Source organism: Lissotriton helveticus, chromosome 1_1 (genome assembly GCF_964261635.1).
Source record: "Lissotriton helveticus chromosome 1_1, aLisHel1.1, whole genome shotgun sequence".
In the NCBI taxonomy this organism is placed as follows: Eukaryota; Metazoa; Chordata; class Amphibia; order Caudata; family Salamandridae; genus Lissotriton; species Lissotriton helveticus.
This window is the reverse complement of record NC_136057.1, coordinates 158,663,654-158,689,053: the sequence shown is the minus strand read 5'-3', so window position 1 is coordinate 158,689,053 and position 25,400 is coordinate 158,663,654.

Sequence of the window (25,400 nt, the reverse complement as noted above, 5' to 3'; positions counted from 1 at the left end):
GCAGCGGACGAGCGCAGCGGGCGCGCCGATTGCACGCCGAAGGCGCGCTTAAGGCAAGCTCGTCTGCGCTCGTCCGCGCCCGGCCGGGCCCAAGGGCCACGTCCCCTGGTTCCCCCAGAGGCAACAGACTGGTATATAGCCGAGACCTTCTATGCCAGCTACGGCCACCTATCTCTCCTAATTGCGCTGTCCCGTTACACCCCTTGGAGATTCCTCGACGCTGTAAGTACTGCAATTCACACCTATGCATCCCAACCACCAAACCATCAGGCGAGTTAACGACCTACTTTATGTTTCTCCTAAACTGTAGGTCCCTCGTAAAACACAGTCTAGAGATCTCACTAATACTAGAGGAATACGCCCCAGACGCCATGTTCCTGACTGAGACCTGGCTGAACCAAGACTCTCAGCCAGACTTAGCACAAGCTATCATTCCAGGGTACCAGATAGCACGCGCAGACCGACCTAAGGGCAGAGGTGGCGGCCTCGCAATCATACACAAAGAAAGCTTCATCTGTCGTCACTTATCGGAAGATATTGAGGACTGTGAAAACCTTTCTTTTGCCATCGAATTTTCTCCCAATGCCTGCTTCACCGGCATTCTCATCTACCGCCCTCCCGGTCCTATAGGACAATTTAATACTTCCTTGCTCTCTGTGACCTCTCAGTCGGTTGTCTCCCCGTCCAACTTCTCCCTACTTGGAGATTTTAATATCCACTTCGACAACCCACTAGACTTGTCGGCACAAGAGACCAAGTTAAGCCTGGCCGCATATCAACTCGAGCAACGAGTCCCATCGGCTACACATGAAAAAGGACATCTGCTGGATCCTATTTTCAGTAACTGTGATCAGCTTGAAGTGGGAAACATAACCAGACTCCCCTGGTCAGACCACTTTTTAATAGCTTTCAACTGGACCACAAGCAAACCTCCCTCCTCCTCATTCACCATTAGGAAAACCCGTAACTGGTCCAAACTCCCCATTGACAACTGGGTACAAGCTCTAGGCACCATGAGACCCTCCCTTTCCCAAGACCCAACTGCTAATAACAAAAAATATGAAGAATGGATAACCACCTCTCTGGACCAGGTCCTCCCAGAACACGCACCCAAATCTAAGAGACATAGTAAAATGGCTCCCTGGTACACAGAAGAGCTCAGGAACCACAAACGTCTCTGCAAAAAACAGGAGAGAAAGTGGCGCATCTCATACAATCCTGAAGATAAGGTCATGTATAGGGAACTGATCAGGAACTATAAACTGGCCATTAAATCTGCGCAAGCTGCCTTCTACAACCTTAAAATAACCACGGCAAAATCTAAACCCAAAGAAATCTACTACATAGTTAACTCCCTGATCAAACCCCCGCCCCCAGTCATAGATAACAATAACTCACCAACCAAATGCAATGATCTGGCGGAATTCTTTTTCCAAAAAACTAATAAAATCTATCTTTCCTTTCCCAATCCCCCCTCTGACTCCCCTGGCCAGAACCCGCACCTGACTTCAAATTCAACCAAGTGCCTAGAGTCTTTCCCCCTGATAACTTTGGAAACCGCACAGACACTGGCACAAAAAATAAAATCCGGCTCCCCGTGCGACCCCGCCCCCCCAGGCTCACTTAACCTTGCCAGCATTGCTATTCTCCCCACGCTCCTGGAGCTCATGAACTCCTCCATAATCAGTGGGACAGTCCCCCCAACATGGAAGAATGCTATGGTGCGGGCCCTGCTGAAAAAGCCTTCTCTAGACCCGGCTAACTAGGGTAATTATCGTCCGATCTCGCTACTCCCCTGGGCATCGAAAATTCTGGAGAAACATGTCAATACCACTCTGACAATGTTCTTTGAGGAAAACCATCTCCTCGACTCCTCCCAAACAGGCTTCCGTACCAAACATGGGACTGAGACGGCCTTGCTGGCTGTGACTGAGGAGGCAAGACGGCTCCTGGATCGAGGAGGATCAGTGGCAGTGATCCTCCTCGATCTAAGTGCCGCATTTGATACGGTGCATCACAAAATCTTGCTAACTCGTCTTGCCAACTTAGGAGTGACCGGAGATGCCCTGACATGGTTCAATTCTTTTCTGTCCAACAGAACCTTTCAGGTCTTCGATGGTACATCACGCTCATCCATTCGTCCCTTTATTTAAACATTTGTATAGCGCGGCTGACACCTTGCAGGTTTCCTGGCGCTTAGCAAATACTCAAAACTAAGGGGGGGCTGGCGGAGGGGAGCAACTAAGGGTTAGGGATTTTAAGGGAATAGCCAGGTTTTGATATGTTTCCGAAAGGGGAGGAGTTGTGGGATTTGACGGATTTCGAGAGGCATAGTGTTCCACAGCTTAGCCGCTGCGACTCGGAAAGATCTGCCCCCCATCCTGACCTTGTTGTATCTGGGAACAGTTACCAGGCAGGCAGAGGCAGAGCGTAGGGTTCTGGTGGGGACATACCAAGTAAACATGGCCTGCAGAGGTTTGGGTCCAACTCCGTGTAGCGCTTTAAAAACGAGGCAGAGAGTCTTGAACGCCACTCGTTGCCTGAGTGGAAGCCAGTGTAGCTCGGCTAAGGCCGCTGTGGCAGAGGATCTTCTGGTCCAACCAAGAACTAACTTGGCTGCGGCCGACTGAACTCTTTGGAGTCGGTCCAGTAGAGCAACTGGGGACTCAAGTAGCAGCGAGTTGCAGTAGTCCAGGCGGCTGAGAATGGTGCACCTGACTATCTGCTCCCGGGCTTGTTCTGGGAGGAGTGGCATAATTTTGCGCAGGGAACGCAGGAGAGCTGAGCAGGTTCCCACAGTTTTTGCAACTTGAGTTTCTGTGCTCAGTTTATTATTCAGTATGGCCCCAAGGTTGCGGACTGACGTGAGTGGCAAGGGTTTTTCAGGTGTTTCCGGAGGCCAGAAATCGCAGGGGAACTGGCGAGGTATTCGGCTTCCCGCGCAATACAGCACCTCTGTTTTAGAGGAGTTGAACTGCAAGGAGTTCTTATGCAACCACCCAGCCGTCTCCCTTAAGCAGTCATGAAAGGCTGCAAGGGGGATAGAGTCTTCTCCCTCCCAGGAGAGGATGAGCTGGGTGTCATCCGCATAATTAATTGTTTTGAGTCCGTGGGCCTTTATTAACGTGATCAGGGGTTTTAGATACACGTTAAAAAGGATGGGGCTGATGGAGGAGCCCTGGGGGACCCCGTGGGGGACAGGGGAGAAGGTGGATTGAAAAGGGGGGAGGGACACAGCCTGCCTCCTGTCCCGTAGATAGGAGTGGAACCATAGCAAGGCTGTGCCCTCCACCCCAGCCTCACAGAGTCTCTCCAACAGAATCCCATGGTTAACCATATCAAATGCGGCAGACAGGTCCAGTAGGATCAAGGCTACTGCCTGGCCCCTGTCTGCCCGCATACGAAGGTCCTCCATGGTTGTTAGGACAGCTGTTTCAGTCCCGTGGGCAGGGCGAAAACCAAATTGGAACTCGTCCAGAATTTGATTTTGCTCCAGATGGGCGGAGAGACAGGCGCTTACCCAACGTTCGGCAATCTTTGCCGGGAATGGCAAGAGAGAGATAGGCCGATAATTGGATAAACACTCAGGGTTTAAGGACGGTTTTTTTAATAGCGGGGAGATTAGAGCCTGCTTCCAAGTAGCTGGCACTGATCCGCAATGTAAGGATTGGTTGCAGATTTTACGGAGAGTGACAAAAAGGTCAGAGCAAAAGCTCTTCCAGATTTTTGGGGGCAACGGATCAAGAGGGGAGCCTGAGGTGATCCCGAGCGTCAGCCCCTCAAATTCAGTTTCAGAAATGGGGGGGAACTCCCATAGCTTTTCATTAGGGCGCTGATCTGAGTGTACAAGGATCTGGTCACTGGTACAGGCCCTTGCTATGTTAGGGTCGCAAGAAGGAGGGGAGGAATTCAGGTTGTGGATGATGGTTTCAATTTTGTTTTTGAAAAAAGACGCAAGGTTATCACAGAGGGCTTGTGTGGGAGGAGTAGTTATTGTGGCACATTCAGGGTGGGTGAGGTTTTTGAGAATCTGAAAGATACTTTTTGAGCTATTGTTAGCGTTGGTAATTGTGGTACAGAAGTAGTTGGCTTTACTCTGGACCATTGCAGCTTTATATACCTGGAGGTGGTGTTTCCAGAGTGCTTTATTAGTGTCAGAGTAGCCATGTCTCCATTTCCTCTCTGATTGTCTGCAGGCTAGTTTGAGCGTTTTCAGAGAGTCGTTAAACCAGGGAGCTGGAGCTCTGCTCTTAGCCTTACATTGTTTCTGGGGGACGAGGGAGTCTGAAGTAGAGGAAATTATTGAACAGAAGGCTTTATAATTGTTTTCAACCGAGTTAGTGGGGGTGAAACTGTTATCCACATTAAATACAGTGCCAGCCGCTCTGAGTTTATCAAGGGCTTTCCAATCCCTATACAAAAAGTCGGAGGTTGTACAGTGTGGAGGCCTTTTAGCTCTGTCGCAGAAAATGTGGAATTTAATAAGTGCATGATCGGTCCAGCACATGGGCAGGATGTCACACAGCTGTGCTAACTGAGGGGAGGCAAAGATTAAATCCAATTGGTGCCCAGCTGTGTGGGTGGGTTTGTTGACCAATTGTGAGAGTCCTACACCATCACAGGATAGTAGTAGGTTGTTTAGTGCACTGTCCAGGCTTCCATTGGGCCAGAGATTAAAATCTCCTAAAATGATCAGTTTGTGGTGGGAAGTGGCCATGTTGGTAAAAGTGGTGAGCAGCGATTGTTGCTGTTGGGTATTAAAGGCCCCCGGGGGGCGATAGCAGATAATGGCCGTGACGGTGTCTCCATGATGACATTTTATAGAGAGGCCAAGGAGTTCCGTCCCGGCAACTGGGTCAATGTCTAGTGTGCCAACCGACCAGGATGCTCGGAAAATGGCACCCACTCCTCCACCACGGCCCTTAGGCCTGGGGAGATGCAGTATTTTATAATCTTGAGGGCACGCCAGATCGAGATCAATATTGCAGTCAGCAGTGGTCCATGTCTCTGTAAGGAACAGTACGTCAAGGTGATATGTGTCAATGAGCAATTGAATTTCATTGGCGTGTTTGGGTAGTGACCTGACATTGAGTAGGCCACAAGTGAATAGACCCTGGCTGGTGAAGTCATGTAGGGGGTAGGCGGTATCGAGGAATGACAGGTTGCCCTCGTGCGCAAAGTCTCGAAGATGGAAAAGAGACTCGCGGGTTAGTGGTGTAAGAGGGGCAGCAGCTAGCGGTGAAACCAAAGCCAGGGGGGGTGCCACAGGCACGTCCGAGGCGCGGACGAGCGCAGACGAGCTTGCCTTGCATTCGTCGCGCCCGCTGCGCTCGTCCGCTGCGCTTCCGGTTGGAACTCATGTTTTATAGTGTGCGAGAGTAGCGAGGAGGGGGGCGTGGCCAACCGAGGTGGGCGTGTCCCTCGAGCTGGAGAATGGCGGCAAGACGCGAGATCAGGGCAGAGACAGCAAGTAGTCTGCTTCCCACCGCTGACCAAGGTAATGACAAGAATGTGCAAATTAGGCTTTCTTTAAAAACACAATAGCAGTTTTACAAGAATTAACAAGTTTAAAAAAGGTTGCTCCCGGCTGCTTTGCCTCAGGAGTATTCACAAGTTCTGAATGAAGCGCTAGCGATCAGCGCGGGTTATATACAGTCCTGGGAGGGGGGCGTGGCCAACCGAGGTGGGCGTGTCCCTCGAGCTGGAGAATGGCGGCAAGACGCGAGATCAGGGCAGAGACAGCAAGTAGTCTGCTTCCCACCGCTGACCAAGGTAATGACAAGAATGTGCAAATTAGGCTTTCTTTAAAAACACAATAGCAGTTTTACAAGAATTAACAAGTTTAAAAAAGGTTGCTCCCGGCTGCTTTGCCTCAGGAGTATTCACAAGTTCTAAATGAAGCGCTAGCGATCAGCGCGGGTTATATACAGTCCTGGGAGGGGGGCGTGGCCAACCGAGGTGGGCGTGTCCCTCGAGCTGGAGAATGGCGGCAAGACGCGAGATCAGGGCAGAGACAGCAAGTAGTCTGCTTCCCACCGCTGACCAAGGTAATGACAAGAATGTGCAAATTAGGCTTTCTTTAAAAACACAATAGCAGTTTTACAAGAATTAACAAGTTTAAAAAAGGTTGCTCCCGGCTGCTTTGCCTCAGGAGTATTCACAAGTTCTAAATGAAGCGCTAGCGATCAGCGCGGGTTATATACAGTCCTGGGAGGGGGGCGTGGCCAACCGAGGTGGGCGTGTCCCTCGAGCTGGAGAATGGCGGCAAGACGCGAGATCAGGGCAGAGACAGCAAGTAGTCTGCTTCCCACCGCTGACCAAGGTAATGACAAGAATGTGCAAATTAGGCTTTCTTTAAAAACACAATAGCAGTTTTACAAGAATTAACAAGTTTAAAAAAGGTTGCTCCCGGCTGCTTTGCCTCAGGAGTATTCACAAGTTCTAAATGAAGCGCTAGCGATCAGCGCGGGTTATATACAGTCCTGGGAGGGGGGCGTGGCCAACCGAGGTGGGCGTGTCCCTCGAGCTGGAGAATGGCGGCAAGACGCGAGATCAGGGCAGAGACAGCAAGTAGTCTGCTTCCCACCGCTGACCAAGGTAATGACAAGAATGTGCAAATTAGGCTTTCTTTAAAAACACAATAGCAGTTTTACAAGAATTAACAAGTTTAAAAAAGGTTGCTCCCGGCTGCTTTGCCTCAGGAGTATTCACAAGTTCTAAATGGGATGTGGAGTTCCCCAGGGCTCATCCTTAAGCCCTACGCTCTTCAACGCTTACATGAGGCCACTGGCTGAGGTTGTCCGTCCGCATGGTGTAAAGATCATCTCCTATGCGGACGACACCCAGCTGGTGGTCTCCCTGGCAGAGAAGAGCGGCCTCCAGGCGCCACCAGACCTAGCGGCTTGTCTGGAGGACGTAAAGAAGTGGATGATGAGCTCCTGCCTAAAGCTGAATGACGATAAAACTGAGCTGATGATCCTGGGCACAGCCTCCCCCGTCTCCATAGAGCCGAGCTGGCCATCAAGCATGGGAGTGGCTCCACCTCCCAGAGACAGCATTAAAAGCTTAGGGATCTGGCTCGACAAGTCTTTGAGCTTTAACACACAGGCCACTAAGTTCTCAGCTACCTGTTTTGGCCTCCTCAGAGTGATCAAGAAAGTCCTTCCCCTCCTCTGCTTCGAGGCCAAACAGATAATTATACAGGGCCTTATCCAATCCCGTTTGGATTTTAATAACGCCCTATACCTGGGAGCCCCGGACTACACCCTACAGAAGCTCCAACGCACCCAAAACTGTGCTGCCAGAGCACTATTGGGCATCCCCCGGAGGATCTCAGTGAGAACCAGCTTGAGGACCCTGCACTGGTTACCTATCAGGGACAGAGTAAGATTCAAATCGCTCTGCATTGCCCACCAGACTTTCTGGGAAACGGGCCCAGACATTAATCGACCCCTGATTTCTCCCTATAGGCCGAATAAATCCCTCCGCTCTTCTACAGCATTCCTGGCTGAGATCCCCAGAACTCGCAGAGCTAGAGCAGGAGGACGCTCCTTCTCGTATAACGTTTCCAAACTCTGGAACTCACTCCCTCTGCAGCTAAGGAACAACCCTAACCTGACCACTTTTCGTAAACAGCTAAAAACCTTGCTGTTTAATGCCTAGCAATATACCTCAAGAGGGCCCCATCTGTTTTCAGCGCCTGGACTCCTCAGGGCAACTGTAGCGCTTTATAAATCACATTTTCATTTCATTTCATTTCATTTCATTACATAAATGTAGAGTGTATTATGTTGTTTTTTCGTTGTATCGATATCTAAGAAAAAGAAAGGTTCGTCGCAACAGGTATTAATATAGATCTTATTAAATTAGTGGTAAAACGCTGCTTATAGTGCGTATGCAATATTTCCAAATATACAGATTACCTGGGAGTGTGCTCGCTACATATAGGTTAGAAGAATCATGTGGCTCGAATAATCACGTCCTCATCTTACTAGTGAGACCACCCGATAACAATTCTGTTGAGACAAAGTAGTGATCCGTGGGTAAAACGTGAGCCCTGTATGGTAGGTACCTAATAGTTGCAAAGTATAGTAATGTGGGAACTGCAAGCAAAAACCTACCTTAAGAAAATAGCCAAGTTGGAAAATGGTCCCGGTTAGGCAACTTTCAATGGTTAAAATCCTAATGTTCTTACGGAGGGTACAACACGTATTCGACCGTTCAAGGTTATCGTATATTTTTTCTATAAAAAGGAAAAGATAAACAATATTGTGGGCGGCAATTATTAACGGAAAAGATTCGCAAGTAACACAGTTGTTTTACATAATACGTACTATGACTCGTCAAGCCTTTCTCATCCGCGTTGTACGGTCATATCTGGGTGAGGTACGCGCTTGTAATTAAACCAGAGGAAGAGGGTTGAGCAGTGAAACCGAGCTTCCAAATTGAACGGTCGAGCCTGCGAAACAATGTAGCGAGAAAAGCGCATATATTATTCTTCGGTAAAGAAGATGCTTCCGCTCTCTTAAAGCCGGTATATAACCATCAGCCGACAACGATAAATTGTTAGCAATTACTTAGAAATAGATGTCGCACCCATGTAAATATCGAGTGCAATTTTAGTTAAAAAAGGGGGGGAGGGGGTTTTGGTGATACTAATCCTAACGGAGAAAATTCAATTTCTAAAGCTCATACCTGTTTCAGAGATCCGAAGAAACGTGGTCAATGGCAGCGATTCCGTCCGTGACAAGGAAAGGAGATGAAACATGAAAGACTATTTGTCTATATATAGCAGGTGTCCCATAGGTAGTAGGACGTAACTCCTCCTATTTTTAAAGGTATATCGCTGAATAGAGATGGCTGGACGTGACTCTTTTAGTATTTTAAAAGTATATTTCACTAATAGGCTGTAAGTGCAAATTAAGCACACAGCTGTTCTTTAATCATTTGAACCATGAATCATATAAAGATCTCAGAAGAGAGGGGTATACAAAGAAAAGAATATATAATAATAATAATAAACTTTATTCGGATTATTTGGAAATCCATAAAAGCGGTACACAATAAAATATGCAGTGCAAAATAGATTACAGATAACATGAAAAATTACAGATCTAATTTTTGAAAAATCAATTAATTTGTTCAATACTGTTAATTTAGAGATTTTTTCTGTGTCTGTATATACACTTCAAGAAGTTGAGAACATGGTAGCAGGTGGCTTCAGTGTCCAAGAGCTGCAGGCTCAACATGGCTGGTCGGCATTGTCTAAGACCCCAAGATTTTAGAAGAGTCAGTAGCCAAACTTTACGGAATTCCTGATAAAATTTGCAGAACAAGACGGTATGAAGGGTGGTTTGTAATGATTTTTCGTCACATGGACATAAAGATGGATTTGAATCCCAGACGTTTGGGGTTGGAAAAGCTACCAGCTTGAGAAATATGTTTAGTCTGAATCTTATCAGAAGGTAGCGATCAAAAGTACCAATGTTGAGGGTTAAGTAGGGCTGAATTAAAAAGGTGGATTGAACCGTTATTGCATGTTGAACGGACTGTTTCCCTACTTCAGATTGTAATCTTAAATTTTCCAAGTGTCCCAGAGCTAATGTTTTTAGGTTATTCTTTGTGAGTTCTGCGATTTTCTCAGGATTTAGGTAGTATTGCTCTACTCCGAGGTCGGTGAAGAAGTTCCTAATGTAGGCCAGCCATTTAATTTTTAAAGCATGGACCAAGGACATTGCATCAGCCAGGATCGCCTTGGTGAGTTCGTTCTTTTCTGAAACCCAAATGCGGCGCCATAAGAGTAATGGTTGTATTTTTGCAAGATCTTCGATGTGTGGGACGCCCAGTTCTATATGGCAGGCATAGATCGAAGATCGCTTTGGGGCTGACAGGAGAAATCTAAAAAAGTTATTTTCTGCTACTTGCAGGGAGGTGACGTCCGTGTGACCCCATAAGCCTGCTCCATATAGAGCTGTTGATTGACATTTAGCTTTGTATATTGTCAACAGTTCCATGGGTGGTCGTTTTCCCAATTTTTGTGTAAACGTCACCAATGCTGCTAATGCTCTTTTAAAGCAGTGTTTCCTGGCTTCCACTGCCTTTTTCCAGGAGAGTTTGTTGTCTATTGTAACTCCTAGGTAGCAGTATTCGGTTGTGGGGTCTATTTTTTGGGTGTTTAAAATAATGGTTTTCTGATGTTTTCTCCCGACCCCGGCTGACATCACGAAAGTCTTTTTCACATTTATGTGAAGATCTAGGGTTCTCATAAATTGGGAGTATCTGTTTAGGGACTTTTGAAGTTCGCAAGGAGTTCGTGCCAGAAGGACAGCGTCATCCGCGTAGAGCAGAGCGGGGATCGGGCGATGTTTGGCCTGTGGGAGATCCCGGGCGCCCTTCAAAAGCTCTACCTCCAGGTTGTTAGTGTAGAGGGAGAAAAGGAAGGGCGCCAGGACGCATCCTTGTCTGACCCCACGCTCCACTCTGAAAGACGCTGTCAGTTCTCCCTTTGTGCCGTATCGAATTCTTGCCGAAGGATTGGAATACAGTTCCCTTAAAAAATTCAGCAACGGGGGATCTACCCCCATTTGGGCTAAAAGGGACCATAGCTTAGTGTGAGAGACACAGTCAAATGCCGCGGACAAGTCCACGTAAATCATGTAAAGTTTTTCTTTTTTTGGCTTGCACATATTTTCCAAAAATAACCGAGAGGTTCAGGGCTTGTTCCACGGTTCCTAGTCCCTCTCTAAAACCGAATTGTAGGTCAGATAATATACTTCTCTCCTCCACCCAATCCTGAAGTCGTTCCAGGATCACTCTGCCTACCATCTTCCCCAATGAATCCAGCAAAGAAATTGGGCGGTAGCAACCGGGATCCTGGCGGTTACCTTTCTTAAATATCGGTACCATAATGGAAGTTGTCCATGAGTCCAGGATTCCTTTCTTTGCAGTTGCAATGCACACCCTTGTAATGATCGGGGCCCAAAGATCTATTTTGTATTTAAAAAAGTCAGCCGGGACTCCGTCTGGGCCTGGAGCTTTTCCATTTTTGGCTGAATTCAGTGCCAGAAGGATCTCGGAAATTTCAAAGTTTAAATCTATAGGGTATATTGGAGGTATTTCTTTTTCCTCTTCTGTTTCTTCGTCGGAGAATGATTTTTGAAAGATTTTAGTAAAATGAGCTACCCATTCTGCTGCCTCTATTGCAACTTCAATTTTTGGGAGCGTGTCATCAGCCAGAAAGGGAGTTCTTAGTATTCTCCAGAAGGCTTGAGTGTTTTTCTCCTGTGCACTGACATGGAGTTCATTCCAAAGGGTTTGCTTAAGTTCCTCTTTTCTCTTTTTTCTGGTTTTATGGTATTCCCTTCTTAGGATAGATATAGTACGAGGGTCTCTTTCGTCTTTGTTTAGGGCTAGTTTAAGTTTTGTGTGGGCCTTGGTACAGTCTTGGTTAAACCAACCTTTTAATCGATGTGGTCCAGCTTTATGCTTTGCGGTGAGTAGAACCTTTATTTTGGCCATTATTTGAGCAAAGTTGTTTAGAAGTTCCTCATCTTCTATCGACATATCCAGGCAGTTCTTAATTTGGGGATAGACTGACTCTATCAGATCTTTAGTGAGTTCCTCTGGATTTATCTTGCCCCACTTTATTGAATACCCGTTTAGCTTATCCATGCTTATATTTTCCTGTGTCAGAGCACTAGCTATTATCATAGGAGGAGACTGTTGATGGTTTATTGTCACTTCCATTTTTAATATGGCGTGGTCACTTTGGGAGTTCGGTATTACTTCAAAGTTTTTTACTCTGGATTGTAGGGTAGCTGATATTATTATGAAGTCGACCGTAGTGCTGAAGCCTCTTCCTATATAGGTTGGTGCTAGTGAGTTGGTTCCATAATCCAAAGTATTTGCTACTTGGAGGTCCAGGTCTGATAGGAGATCATTCATTATTCTGCCCATGTTGTTATGTGAGAAGTGGATAAGGGAAAGACCTTCCTCTGTCACCATACCCGGACATTTTTGCTTGGGTTGGGTGCATGGATGTAGATTGAAATCGCCTACCCATATTATAGCTACCGCACCTCTTGCTCCTTGTTTCTGTCTACGGGTAGTTAGTTTTTTGTGGAGGTTGTGGTATATAAATAAATAATACCGGATCTAGGTTTGACTAGGCATAGCAATAACAGATAGCTCAATAAATAAGAGTCCAGATTCGAGGTAGTAGGAGTTTGCAGGTTTATTACAGCATAAAGGACAGGAACAGGACAACCTGCATAGGAATAGGATGGCAGAGCCCGGCAGCTGCCGGGGCTGGATCTGGGATGAGCGCGCTAACATTTAATAACAATACACGATCATATATACTAAAACAGTTGCATTACAATACATACGATAGGCGGAGCAGTGGGTGTGGTCAATAGCAGTCGCGAAAGATAAGGGTGAAAGTAGGTGTAACAGAGGCGTATACATAGACATGTGATGCAAACGTAACAGAATATGTCATGAATGGGGCGGAAACATGGAGGGGGCTACCTAAGGAGCCGGGACCTCTGACCTAATGGTGCGCGCAAACTGGCAATGACGTGTTACTAGAAGAAGCTGGGGGCTACGAACTCTGTGCTAGGAGCAGAGACTGAAGTCTGGAGAGTCAGGGCGACATGTACCTAAGCAGTATCTAGTATCTGATGTTTAGAGAACATGTTGATAGAATCCAAAAGTTATCGGGGTAAAGGCTAACAGACTCTAAGAATGGTGCATGCATTATTCTACATGTAGTGCGTGATGAAGAATATTAAATGACCATTAAATGCAGTATTTCTCTTACATGGAGACGTAAAGGCTAGACAATGACGGAAACTATTGATGCGATTCAGTAGCTTAGGAATGCAGAGAAGGAGGGCTGGACTGATAACTAGGATCATAACATACTCTTGGCAGACTCAGAGGCAGAGCCAGGCTGGACCGGGCACTGCAAGGCAGGAAGTAAGTGAAGGGTCAGGAACACAGGTGGGGGCTGTATCGCTCCTCAGCGAGGCTCAGGAGACAGAAGCTGAATCTGGTGTCCAGGCCCTTTTGAGGCCTAGAAACGGGGACTTTACAATGGAATAACGTGCACACTGAGAAACGTGGCAATGTAGCTTTACATAGGCCTGATATTCGTAGTATTCACGAGAACTGGAAACTGACATACTAGAGATGGACACAATCTGTAATTGCGTCTTTAATCGAACATGGGGAATACATATGCATATTAATCATGCACACATAACATATGATGGAGGACGCGTAGGGACACAGAACATGGCAAAATTTACTTTTCCACATTCCCTCCTTGTCACTACGTTTCCATCAGGAAACATCAATATTCATGATACCATCTATCATTTCATACAGTATCATTTGCTCGTCTCGAATTTTCTGGGAACGGGTTTTAGAACGGGACTTGGGACTAGGAATACAAGAGGTAGCACAAATGCCGCAAATCGCAGGGCCACATTGTATACAGAGGCAGCAGCTGAATATGATCGCTACTGCAATACCTAGAAAGGACAAGACTTTCCATCCCCAAGCGGAAATTATGTTCCAGAACCAACCGGACCATGTCCAGGTGCCTGGGTCTTGGTGTAACAGATGGGCAATTTTATGGAGTCTGGTTATAGCTGAATAAACAGACGGTGCGTTATTTGGAATGAAAATGCAGCAACTAGATCCGATGACTCTACAGGCCCCGCCCCTATCGGCCAGTATGACGTCAAGGACGAGACGATTCTGTAAAACGACAAATCTCATAGCAGATTGCTCTTCAGTTAAGTTACCTAGGGCAGAGGCAGTCTCATTAACTACTGCTTCAAGGGTTCTGGTTAACCTACGAATTAGCTTACTATTCTGGATAGGTCCTATAAAGAAGAAGAAACCTCTATTGAAATCTGTATACTGTTCTAGAGCAGTTTCAGTATAATCGACAATGGGGGACTCCCTTCTATGTCTAATGTGTACTAGATGTGTGTTTCTATGATAATCAGATGGAGCTAGGAAAACAGGTGGCAGTAGGAAGGCAATGTAACAGGTTCCCTCCCAATTGAGGGGCAGACGAACATATGCGGTCTGACCACAAATAAAATAAGAATGACGTGAAGCTTTGAAAATAGATTTCCCACTGTCACTATATTTGACAATAGTAGTACAATCGCTATGTCCTACATGTACGGAACCATTATTTCTAACACATAATTCGCCTTTGACTGGTAGTACTGAAATAGCAGGTAAGTCTGGAGTGGAATCAGACTGAACATTCAGGACCATGAAATTCGAAGAATAATTACCTAATTTGTAAACTTCGTTTTCTAGATCTAACCCTGTTCTGTGGGGAAGACCTTGCTTGTCTGGGAAACATGTACTGTTAAGAAAAGACATATCTGTTGAAGATGACGTTAACGTGGACCATGCTCCACACGAACCATTATGTGAAAATGGATAAGGAAAGAGTGGCAGAACTCCCTTCGGTGTCTGGAAAGGGGGGAGTCGACCACACACCCAACAATTAGTGGCATTGCTGGTCTGGTGTGAATAATGTAACATGCGGATAAAAGAATTGTTACGCATAGCGAGGCGGTAAGAGAGTTCATGAGGAGGCAGATCACTAAACGTGTGCTCTACTGTAACATTAGAAGACTTATTTACATGAGAAACTGGAAAATACATATAAAATGCATAACTGGTGCAGGAAATCATAATACTGAGAAATAATATGAAACATAGAAAAACGATACATCGGATTGAGTTTTGACTAACTCTCTCACTATGGGGGTCTATTTTATACATGTCAGAAACCGGTCTAACCGTTTCACCTAGGGGAGGACTTAGACAATCAAACTGGCTGACTTATTTTACTAGACCTTAATTTCTTCTTATACTCCTGTTGCGGAGTTTTCTCTAACAGGGAGGGTGCAGTATCATTGTCTTTTGCGGGACAGTCCTTAAGAATAGTACTTTGGCAGTCCTTTAAATCCTCGGAAATGTTCTTTGAAACTGGTTTCAATCCATAAAACCTTTTGATATGCGAAAGATGCACCCAGCCTTTGCGTCCCTCCAACTTCACGGCTGTGCGGGTAGCCAGGAGGACCTGTCGGGGCTCCTTCCAGCGAGACTCCAGCGGACTTGAACGATCGAAATTTCGCACTAGGACCATGGATCCGGGAACGATTTCATGCGGTGCCACCTCGGTATTGTCTGGAAATGCGGCGGCAACCTGTGAACGACAAGAGTTGAGGGCAGACATCAAGGAAGCTAGGTAATCTGTCAGCATATTACTTGAAACATCGGTAATACTTCGGGGTCTAGGAGTACCCCACATGTTAGGGGGGCGGCCGAAAACGACCTCATACGGGGACAGACCTGATCTGGAATGTGCGACCATGCGCATATAGAACAGGGCAACCGGCAGAGCTATGAGCCAGTCCACACCTTTCTCTTGACAAACTTTTGCAATTCGAATTTTCAGGGTCTGATTATGTCTCTCTACGAGACCGGCTGCTTCAGGATGGCGTACACAATGGAACTTCCACTGGTACCCTAACAAAAGGGACACGTGTTTCATGAGTTCAGATGAGAATGGCTGGCCGTTGTCAGAATATACGACCCTAGGGAGTCCATAACGGGGGAAGAACTCACGAACCAACTGCTTGGCAGTAGTCGTGGCTGTGTAATCTGGGACTGGATATGCCTCCGTCCATCTGGACAAAGCGCATACAACTACAAGGACATACTTGAAACCTCGACATCGCTCCATCTGAATGTAATCCATCTGGAGGACTTCAAAAGGGTGGTCAGGAGGCTGGAATCCCCCTTGTTCCACCGGGACACTTTTACCTGGATTAAACTGACAACATATCATACAGGTACGGACTTTCTGCTTGGCTGCAGCTCGTAAATGCTTGTTGAACCAAATATTCTGGATACTGTCTAACATAGCTTTTTCTCCTAAATGTGCTGGACTATGTGCGGTATTAATAATGACTTGAACCATGGAGTCGGGGAGAAACCATGTGGCTCTGCCCTTTGTTAACCATCCTTGATCTGTCTGGACCCCTCCTTGTTCGGACCATTTCTTGATTTCTTCAGGAGTAGCATGTAACTGTATGTCTATGACATCTTGAGTGGGGTCCTTAACTGTCATACAGGTAGTCAGATCTGGAGTGTATGTCGGTGTCTTATTAACTGGAATGTCTGGAGTCTGAGCTGTGAGCTTGGCTGTTCGATCTGCTAGATCATTACCTTGGGAAATAATGTCAGTAACTTTCGTATGTGCTTTGCACTTCATGATAGCAATGGATATCGGTAAGTGTATTGCATCTAACAGAGCTTGAATAAGGAGACCATGCTGAATCTTGGTTCCATGAGAAGTCATGAAACCTCTCTCCTGCCAGAGCACTCCAAAGTCATGTACGACTCCAAATGCGTAACGTGAATCTGTGTAAACATTAACTTTCAGGTTTTTAGCGTGTATGCAGGCTTGTGTCAGAGCAACTAGCTCTGCTGCTTGAGCAGACAGGGTGTCAATACGGTGTGTTTCAATAACTTCAGTGTCGGTAGTCACTGCATACGCGGCTACTAGTTCTCCTGTACTTGTTCTCATGCATGAACCATCCACATAAAGTGTCAGGTCGGGATCTGGTAATGGAATATCTGTCAGATCTTGTCTTGGCTTTGTCATAATATTAACTACTTCCACACAGTCGTGTGTGGCAGGATTCAAAGTAACTGATGGTAACAGTGTGGCAGGATTTAGGACGTTGCAGCGTCTGATTTCTATGTGTGGCTGAAACAGTGTCAATTCATAACCTGTTAAACGTGCAATTGTCAAGTGCTGAGTCTGTGTTCGGTTTAAAAGAACTTCCACGGAGTGTGGAACTTGTACTGTCAGGGAGTGTCCTAACACTATGGAATCACTTTGTCTGATAGCTAGTGCTGTGGCTGCAACTGACTTGAGGCACGCAGGCAGAGCCTGGGCTACAGGATCTAATGTGCTCGAAAAATAAGCACAGGGCTTGTATTGTCCTGCTTGATCTTGTGTGAGGACAGATAATGCTGTACCTTCGCGTTCTGTGACGAAAAGTGTAAAAGACTTACTGTAGTTCGGTGTTGCTAGAACTGGAGCTTGACATAGGGCTTTCTTTAATTCATTGAAACTAAGTGTATGTTCAGATGTCCAAGGGAGGACAGTCGATACGGCTGCCTCCTGTGTCGTTAACTGTATCAGTGGTTTAGCTAGAAATGCATACTGAGGAATCCATTGTCTGCAATAAGAAGTAAGGCCGATAAAAGCACGTACCTCCTTCTGGGTCTTGGGCTGAGGAAGACTCGCTATTAACTGGATACGGTCGGGTGTCAACTGCCTACCCCTCTTGGACAGTAAGTGGCCTAAGTAGACTACTTGCTGGACACAGAATTGAAGCTTCGAAGGGGACACCTTGTGCCCCATCTCGGCAAGGAAATACAAGACTGTAAGTGAGGCTTGCTCGCAAGCACGTTCAGAACGGGCTGTGATCAGGAGATCATCGACATACTGGAGCAGGGCAGTGTCAGTTGGCATGTGAATGTTGTCTAGTTGTCTCTTTAGTGCTTGACTGTAAATACTAGGACTTTCTGTGAAACCTTGAGGAGCGCGTGTGAACATATAGCTCCTTCCATTTAAACAAAATCCGAAAAGAAACTGGCTGTCTGGATGAATGGGGACACTAAAAAATGCGTTCTTGAGGTCTATGACAGTAAAAAATGAAGCTTCTGAATCAATGGCTGTCAATAGGGAAGAGATATCTGGGACAACTGGGTACTGGGAAATAATGCATTTATTAAGTTCTCGAAGGTCAATCACTAAACGATATACTGGAGGTGCATTTGGATCAGTACGTTTCATGACAGGAATGATCGGAGAATTACATACATTGGAGTCAGTTTCTACAACTACTCCTTGAGCGATGAGCTCGTCAATAATTTTGGATAAGGCTGCTACAGCCTCAGGTGGCAATCTGTACTGCCTGATTCGTGGTAACACTACACCTGGCTTGAGAGTCACACGATGGGGTGTGATTTGCATATAACCAACATCAGTTGGACCTTGCGCCCATAGATGCTGCGGAACATTGGACAATCTGGGATCAAAATCTCGTAATACATAGTGACCCTTGAAGTCGTGTAGGAACAATCGTATTCCCTCTGGGGAACAGCATATAACTGCACCTAACTCTTTCAGTGTTTTAATGCCTAATAGATTCTCTGGACATGACTTAGTAAGTAACAGATCAGTAGTGCGGGACAATGGACCTACTTCTAGAGTAACTGGCTTTGATATTTCATTTACAATAGGTTTTCCTGAAAATCCAAGGGAAACATTTCTAGAGCCTGAGAGCGGAGCCCCTGGAACTTCGGCGTGACTTATAGTGGTCCTACTTGCCCCTGTATCAATCAGAAACTTTCTATCTTTCCCTAGTACTTGACTATGAACATAGGGACCTTCTTGATCTACAGGTATCTCGATGAGAGGCAAACCTACCTCCCTCTCTAGGCTGTTTCATGAATACGGTTGATACTCTGGATACTCGGACTGTGCATACTGGTACATCTGCTGTGTAACATGCTGTGTTGCAGCAATAGGCTGCGGTGCTGGAACTGTCTGTTGTGCATTCTGTGGCTGAGAAGTCTGTGAAACTTGCTCTTGTCTAGGCGGACGTGGTCTTTCTTTAGTCTTACCGGTAGCTATGTTGTGTTTCAGAACTGCACACTCGTTTATAAAATGACCTGGCTGTTTACAATAATTGCAGTTTCCTTTAACGGGAGCTGCAGGATGACTGGCTTGATTCGGACCCCTCTTCTGACTGTCTTGAGGAACAGATTGTGCAACTAGTACTTTCATTTTCGTGTCTTTCATACGTTTTCTCTCGTGATCTTGCTCTTCTCTGATTCTATTCTGGTGATATTGAAGCATCTGTAACATTTGGGACGGGGTATTAGCTTGCCAGGTACTTTCGACTTTCAAAACTCGATTCTTAACTTGTGGACTTGAATTCTCGACTAGTTTAGTAACAAAAAGATGAGGGTATGACTCGCTACTCGTCTTGAGGCCACTGTTTATAATAAAACATTTTTCAAATCTAGAGTAAAAATCACTAATATCTTCGTCTTGTTTCTGTTTACATGCTGAGATTGCATCCCAGTCTTCCTTTTTAGTTGCTAATAGTCTGGGCAAAACTTGTATTAATAATTCTGGTAATTCTTTACATTTATCTCCAAGACCGGTACCTGGTACTCGTGCCTTATCTTCAGCTTCTAGAACTGCCCAATCGATCTTTTTCTCTCCCACCTCCCATTCTTTTTCTTTGAGTTTCTCATATACCCCTGCGGGCAACAGGACCTTTAACATTTTAATAATATCTGGATACGTGTATTCTCCCATACGGAGCATGTCTTTTAATTCTCGGTGGAACCCTGCTGGATCTTTATCATGACAGGGAATTAATTTTTTCATCTCTAAGAGTTCCATCTTTGTGATAGGGGTGTAAACAAACACTCGTTGCATTTCACCACCCTCTGTCTTAACTGGATGCACTTCTCGTAACGGATTCTGTCTGTCTATGTAAAAGGGTTTACTTTCTGGGGGTGAGGCATGAACAAAATGTGGGTTCAGAAACGTTCTGTATTTGTGGCGCTGTTCTAGAATGACACTAATCAAATCGGTACCTAAACCTTTCCATTTGTACTGGAGTAACTCGTTCAGGACATCATGTAACGGACCTGGATCAGAATGTTGACCCTCATACAGAGTAATGAGGTGCTGGATCATATACATACCCACCAGTCGCTGCTCGGCTGGGGGCAATTTCAGGAACATTTGTGCCACTATTTCGTCTGGAAAAGTGGTAGAATCAGTAATCCATCGGACTGCTGATCGGGCTAGTTCTTGTTCATGCATAGTACTTAATTCACTGTAACCGATTCGTGATTTCAGAATATGGTCGGTAGCTTGAAATACTTGTTCTAGAGAACCTTGTTCTGATGCTGGATGGTGAAAAACTGGCTTGTATTCTAGACGTGAATGGCGATCTGGAAATCTAGATTTTCCTACATACGCTATTCTGGCGGGATTCTCGTCCTCTACCTCTTCAGTATCAGAGTTACTTTCTTTCTCGCTTACTTGTGCTTCTTTGCGTTGTTCGTGTATCCTTATTATTTCTTTACGAATCTTCTTGTACATACTCTCTATACTACTGATGGTCTTATGCTTACCCTCGGCTATATTATCACTCCACCTTGTCAGGATTTTCATTTCGGCCTGATCTTTAGTCGGGGAATCTTGTTCTCTTATTAGACAATTAATCAGGAACTTTAATAACATGAGCTGGATCTCAGCTTTCCTTTGAGACATGACTTCACTAATACTTTCTGGATCATCCCCTGTACGGATGAAACGATATATTCTGTCTAGATCTTCCTTCATATTCGGTAAAGTGACTAGATACTCGGTCACCTTTCTCACGCGTAATGAATATAAAACCATATTATCCTCGCCTGGGACTGGATCATAGCCACATTCGGTAAGGGCTTTTCTTATTTCTGCAACAGACTGATATCTGGGCGTACGCTGTGACGCTTGTGCATGTAATTCGGCTAACGTTAAACGCTTGTGTGGCGGCGGGGTTCCTGGAGGACCTCCCCCTGCGGCCCCTAAACTAGAGTCGTCTACTGATGCTCTTCGTCCTGGCAGAGTGGGAAATGGAAATGCAGGCTGGACTTGTATGGCGGGCTGGACCGGGGGTACCGCAACAGGTACTCCGGTGTCTGGAGGAGCGGGAAGTGCCTGATTTACAGGGACTGGCGGAGCGGGATTTGCATATTCTGGGACTGTGTCGTCCAAATAGGACGAAATAAAAATATCAGCTGCGGTTGGTTTGTGACGTAGCTTGAGCGGAACTAATGGTGGCGGGAAATTACTGGATGCCTCCGGGGTTGCTTTTGGCAAGCCCTCGGCAAGAAGAGGATACATACCCTTGATGAGGGCATGCCTCTGTCTGTCTGACTGTTCTGTTTTAACTCGTTCACCTATCTCGATTAATTCCCTTTCTTGGGCTCGTTCTAAGGATTCTCTACTTAGTTCTGACTTTCTGATTTCTTTTTCGGTTCTTTTATGAGATTCTTTGCGCCATAACTCGATGGCATCTTTCTGTGACTGTCTGGCTTTCTTTTTCCATAATGCTTCTTCTACTCGCATGATGCACTCGGCATCCCATGTGCCTGATACAGGCCATCTATACTTTTCTTCTAACTGTTTGGTATACTCTACCCATAAATCTAGATATAGTATGGCACTTATGCCATGCTTTTGATACATAAAATGACCTGGACTGTCCCTAGGCGGGACAGGAACTGCTTCTTCTAGCAGACCCTTTCTAGTTTTTAACTGACGTAATCTCGAAAAGAGGGACATTGCAAACTTGAATCTGAACACAATACAATACACGAGGAACAATAACAATTGAGAAAACAATTCAGGCATACCACGACATTGAAAATACATTGAATAACATTATGAAGCAACAGTTCGGACAGAATACTACCTGGAACACTGAGAACAGAAACACATGAATTTCTCGAGAACGGAACAGACTAGAATTACTGGATGCGCTGCTGAAACAGCACGGAACATACCGGTCCCATAAAGGGACGCATCAAGACCCGTATCCACCTAGGTGAACACTTCGTTTCAGATCTGCGTACCCAGACCCATCGGACCAGAGACAATTTAGATTGACCCTGTCTAGATACTACCCCAGCAACGGTACTCACCGGGCAGCAAGAACGGAAGGCCTCGGACTGGACTGGACTGCTTCGACGCCGGACGGACGAACTTCGGACTTCTGTTACGGGTGGGCCTCCGGATACCTCGGACCTTGGACTCTCGGCTTGGGCTCTGGTCGGGACTCGCCGCGTTCCTCCACCGTCTCGTCTGGATGCTGGACCGCCTCCTCCGTCTCCTCCGTGGGCCTGAGGGATACTTAAAGCAGAAATATCTGCCGGTGCGCAGAAGAGTTCCGTCACGACTGCAGAGGGTCAGGGGGCCGGCGTGGCTTCACCGACGCGTGGGGAAAGGGCAAGTCCCTGTTCGGGCGCCATTATGTGGTATATAAATAAATAATACCGGATCTAGGTTTGACTAGGCATAGCAATAACAGATAGCTCAATAAATAAGAGTCCAGATTCGAGGTAGTAGGAGTTTGCAGGTTTATTACAGCATAAAGGACAGGAACAGGACAACCTGCATAGGAATAGGATGGCAGAGCCCGGCAGCTGCCGGGGCTGGATCTGGGATGAGCGCGCTAACATTTAATAACAATACACGATCATATATACTAAAACAGTTGCATTACAATACATACGATAGGCGGAGCAGTGGGTGTGGTCAATAGCAGTCGCGAAAGATAAGGGTGAAAGTAGGTGTAACAGAGGCGTATACATAGACATGTGATGCAAACGTAACAGAATATGTCATGAATGGGGCGGAAACATGGAGGGGGCTACCTAAGGAGCCGGGACCTCTGACCTAATGGTGCGCGCAAACTGGCAATGACGTGTTACTAGAAGAAGCTGGGGGCTACGAACTCTGTGCTAGGAGCAGAGACTGAAGTCTGGAGAGTCAGGGCGACATGTACCTAAGCAGTATCTAGTATCTGATGTTTAGAGAACATGTTGATAGAATCCAAAAGTTATCGGGGTAAAGGCTAACAGACTCTAAGAATGGTGCATGCATTATTCTACATGTAGTGCGTGATGAAGAATATTAAATGACCATTAAATGCAGTATTTCTCTTACATGGAGACGTAAAGGTTAGACAATGACGGAAACTATTGATGCGATTCAGTAGCTTAGGAATGCAGAGAAGGAGGGCTGGACTGATAACTAGGATCATAACATACTCTTGGCAGACTCAGAGGCAGAGCCAGGCTGGACCGGGCACTGCAAGGCAGGAAGTAAGTGAAGGGTCAGGAACACAGGTGGGGGCTGTATCGCTCCTCAGCGAGGCTCAGGAGACAGAAGCTGAATCTGGTGTCCAGGCCCTTTTGAGGCCTAGAAACGGGGACTTTACAATGGAATAACGTGCACACTGAGAAACGTGGCAATGTAGCTTTACATAGGCCTGATATTCGTAGTATTCACGAGAACTGGAAACTGACATACTAGAGATGGACACAATCTGTAATTGCGTCTTTAATCGAACATGGGGAATACATATGCATATTAATCATGCACACATAACATATGATGGAGGACGCGTAGGGACACAGAACATGGCAAAATTTACTTTTCCACAAGGTGAACCAGGATTCTCTGAAAGTCTGGTTCATCCAGGTTATTATAAAAATTAATAATGACTACGAACTCTTTTTTCAGTGAGGAAAGACCGAGGATCTGGAAGTTAGAACCCAGTTCAATGATATTTATTTTGGTGTTTTGAATAGTGTTAGCTACATAGATGATTAGTCCACCCTTTGGTCTACCCCTCTGTCCAACTGACGCAGGGGAAAAGTATGTCTTATACCCCTGTAAATGCTGTTCTAGTTGTGACCACGTCTCCTGTAGGCAGATTATTTGATGTCTGTGCGCATGGTACATGATTGTCCCATCCTCCACCTTTGTCCTTAACCCTGCGACATTCCAAGAGATCAGGCTTAAAGTTGTTGGTTTATTTTTAGTGATTTTAACTTTTTGAAGTCCTTTACAAATCTCTGGGTCTACAGGGGTTAGAGAAGGGTCCAAAGATACCATTGGGTCAGTGCTATTTAAAAACTGTTCTTCTGACTGTGGTGGTCAATCGACACACTCTAGAGCACTATACTTATTTGTTAGGAGAAGGCCGTTCCAACCATCCCAACGTGGGGGATCGCTGTGATTTCTCCACTGTTCTTGTCCTCTCCATACGTCCCTTTCTCTGTCTTGGTGATTAAGACCTAGTGGGTTGAAAGGAGGGGGCCGTCCTTGCCACGGTTGCTGCCACTGGTGAGTGGAATAATGTGTGGGTTGAGGAGGGTGCTGCCACTGTTGGGAAAAAGGATAGGGGGGTTGTAGAGGTTGAGATGGTTGTTGCCACTGGAAAGTTGGGTGTTGTGGTATTTGTGGTAATCGTAAGGTATGTGGGGGTTGCTGCCACTGATACGTGGTGTATTCTGAGGGATGTGACAACCCCCTATTTGCTGGGAAGATGGAACTGGAAAAATTTTGTCTTGGGGGTGTGGGTAGAAAATAACACAAGGGAAGTGGGTTTATTTGGGTGGCAGGTCCGCTGCTAGGTGTGTTGCAGATATAATTTGCTGCCCCTATCTCCCTAAATTTGATGGTGATAACATCACCCGCTATGGTCTTCGTGTTCCTGCCCACCCAATCGCCTCTACGTTCAGAAAAGATCTGACCACTAATATGAGTGGGTAAGGGTTTGTGCAGTTGAAGCCACTGCGCACATTTATTCCTTAGCTCTGCGAAAGTTTCTCTGACGTCCTCCTTCAGTGGAGGTACGGCCGTTAAAACGACCACGAAGGGAGAAGCTTCCGGCGGCAGGTTGATTATTTTAGAGCGAACCTGCTTTGTCTTAAGTTCTTGAGGATTATCTAAGGAGGAAAGTGCTGCTGGAGTGGTGGTGTAACCATTTTTACCCTTAACTTGGTGGTTGTATGTTTTGGTTGGACCTGTTGAAGTTTTCGGGGCTGTTTGAGTTGCTGGAGCTGAGCCTGCGGGAACGGGGGTGGATGGGGAATGATCTAAATTATTCCCTTTATGGGTTTGAAGGTGGACAGCTGGTACCTTGGTAACTAGTGGGATATTGGGCTTGATCAATGTATCTGTTACCTGATTGGTACGGGGTGTGTTTTTGGAATATATAAAAAACTATTAAAAAAGAAATTACAGGATCATTAGTCTAACAAACGGAAAAGTAAAATACATTGAAAAATAATGAGATTATATGGACTTCATGTAATCGCATTTTCCCATGGGAGTTCAAGGTTTAATCCCCGGCTAAAGGTTTCGAGGGTAAAAATCCAGTAGACTTCCTTTTTCTTCCGGATCTTCTCCCCTCCTTTCTCTTCTGACATATGTATCTTTTCCAGAATGCACCATTTTATCTCTGTTGGCGCATGTTTATATTTCATGTAATGACTCACCATAGGTGCCATATGTTTTTTGGCAATAGCTCTACCACCAACTCCCAAAACAATACAGATATTAACAAATTGCAGACTTTGCAAAAGAAATTAGCTAGAATAGAGGCCCATGGAGAATTCATGTTGAACTACTTAAAAGCAGGAATTATCCCGCTGGGTCTCAGAGTCCGTAACATTCCTGGACTTTTTGTTGATATCAA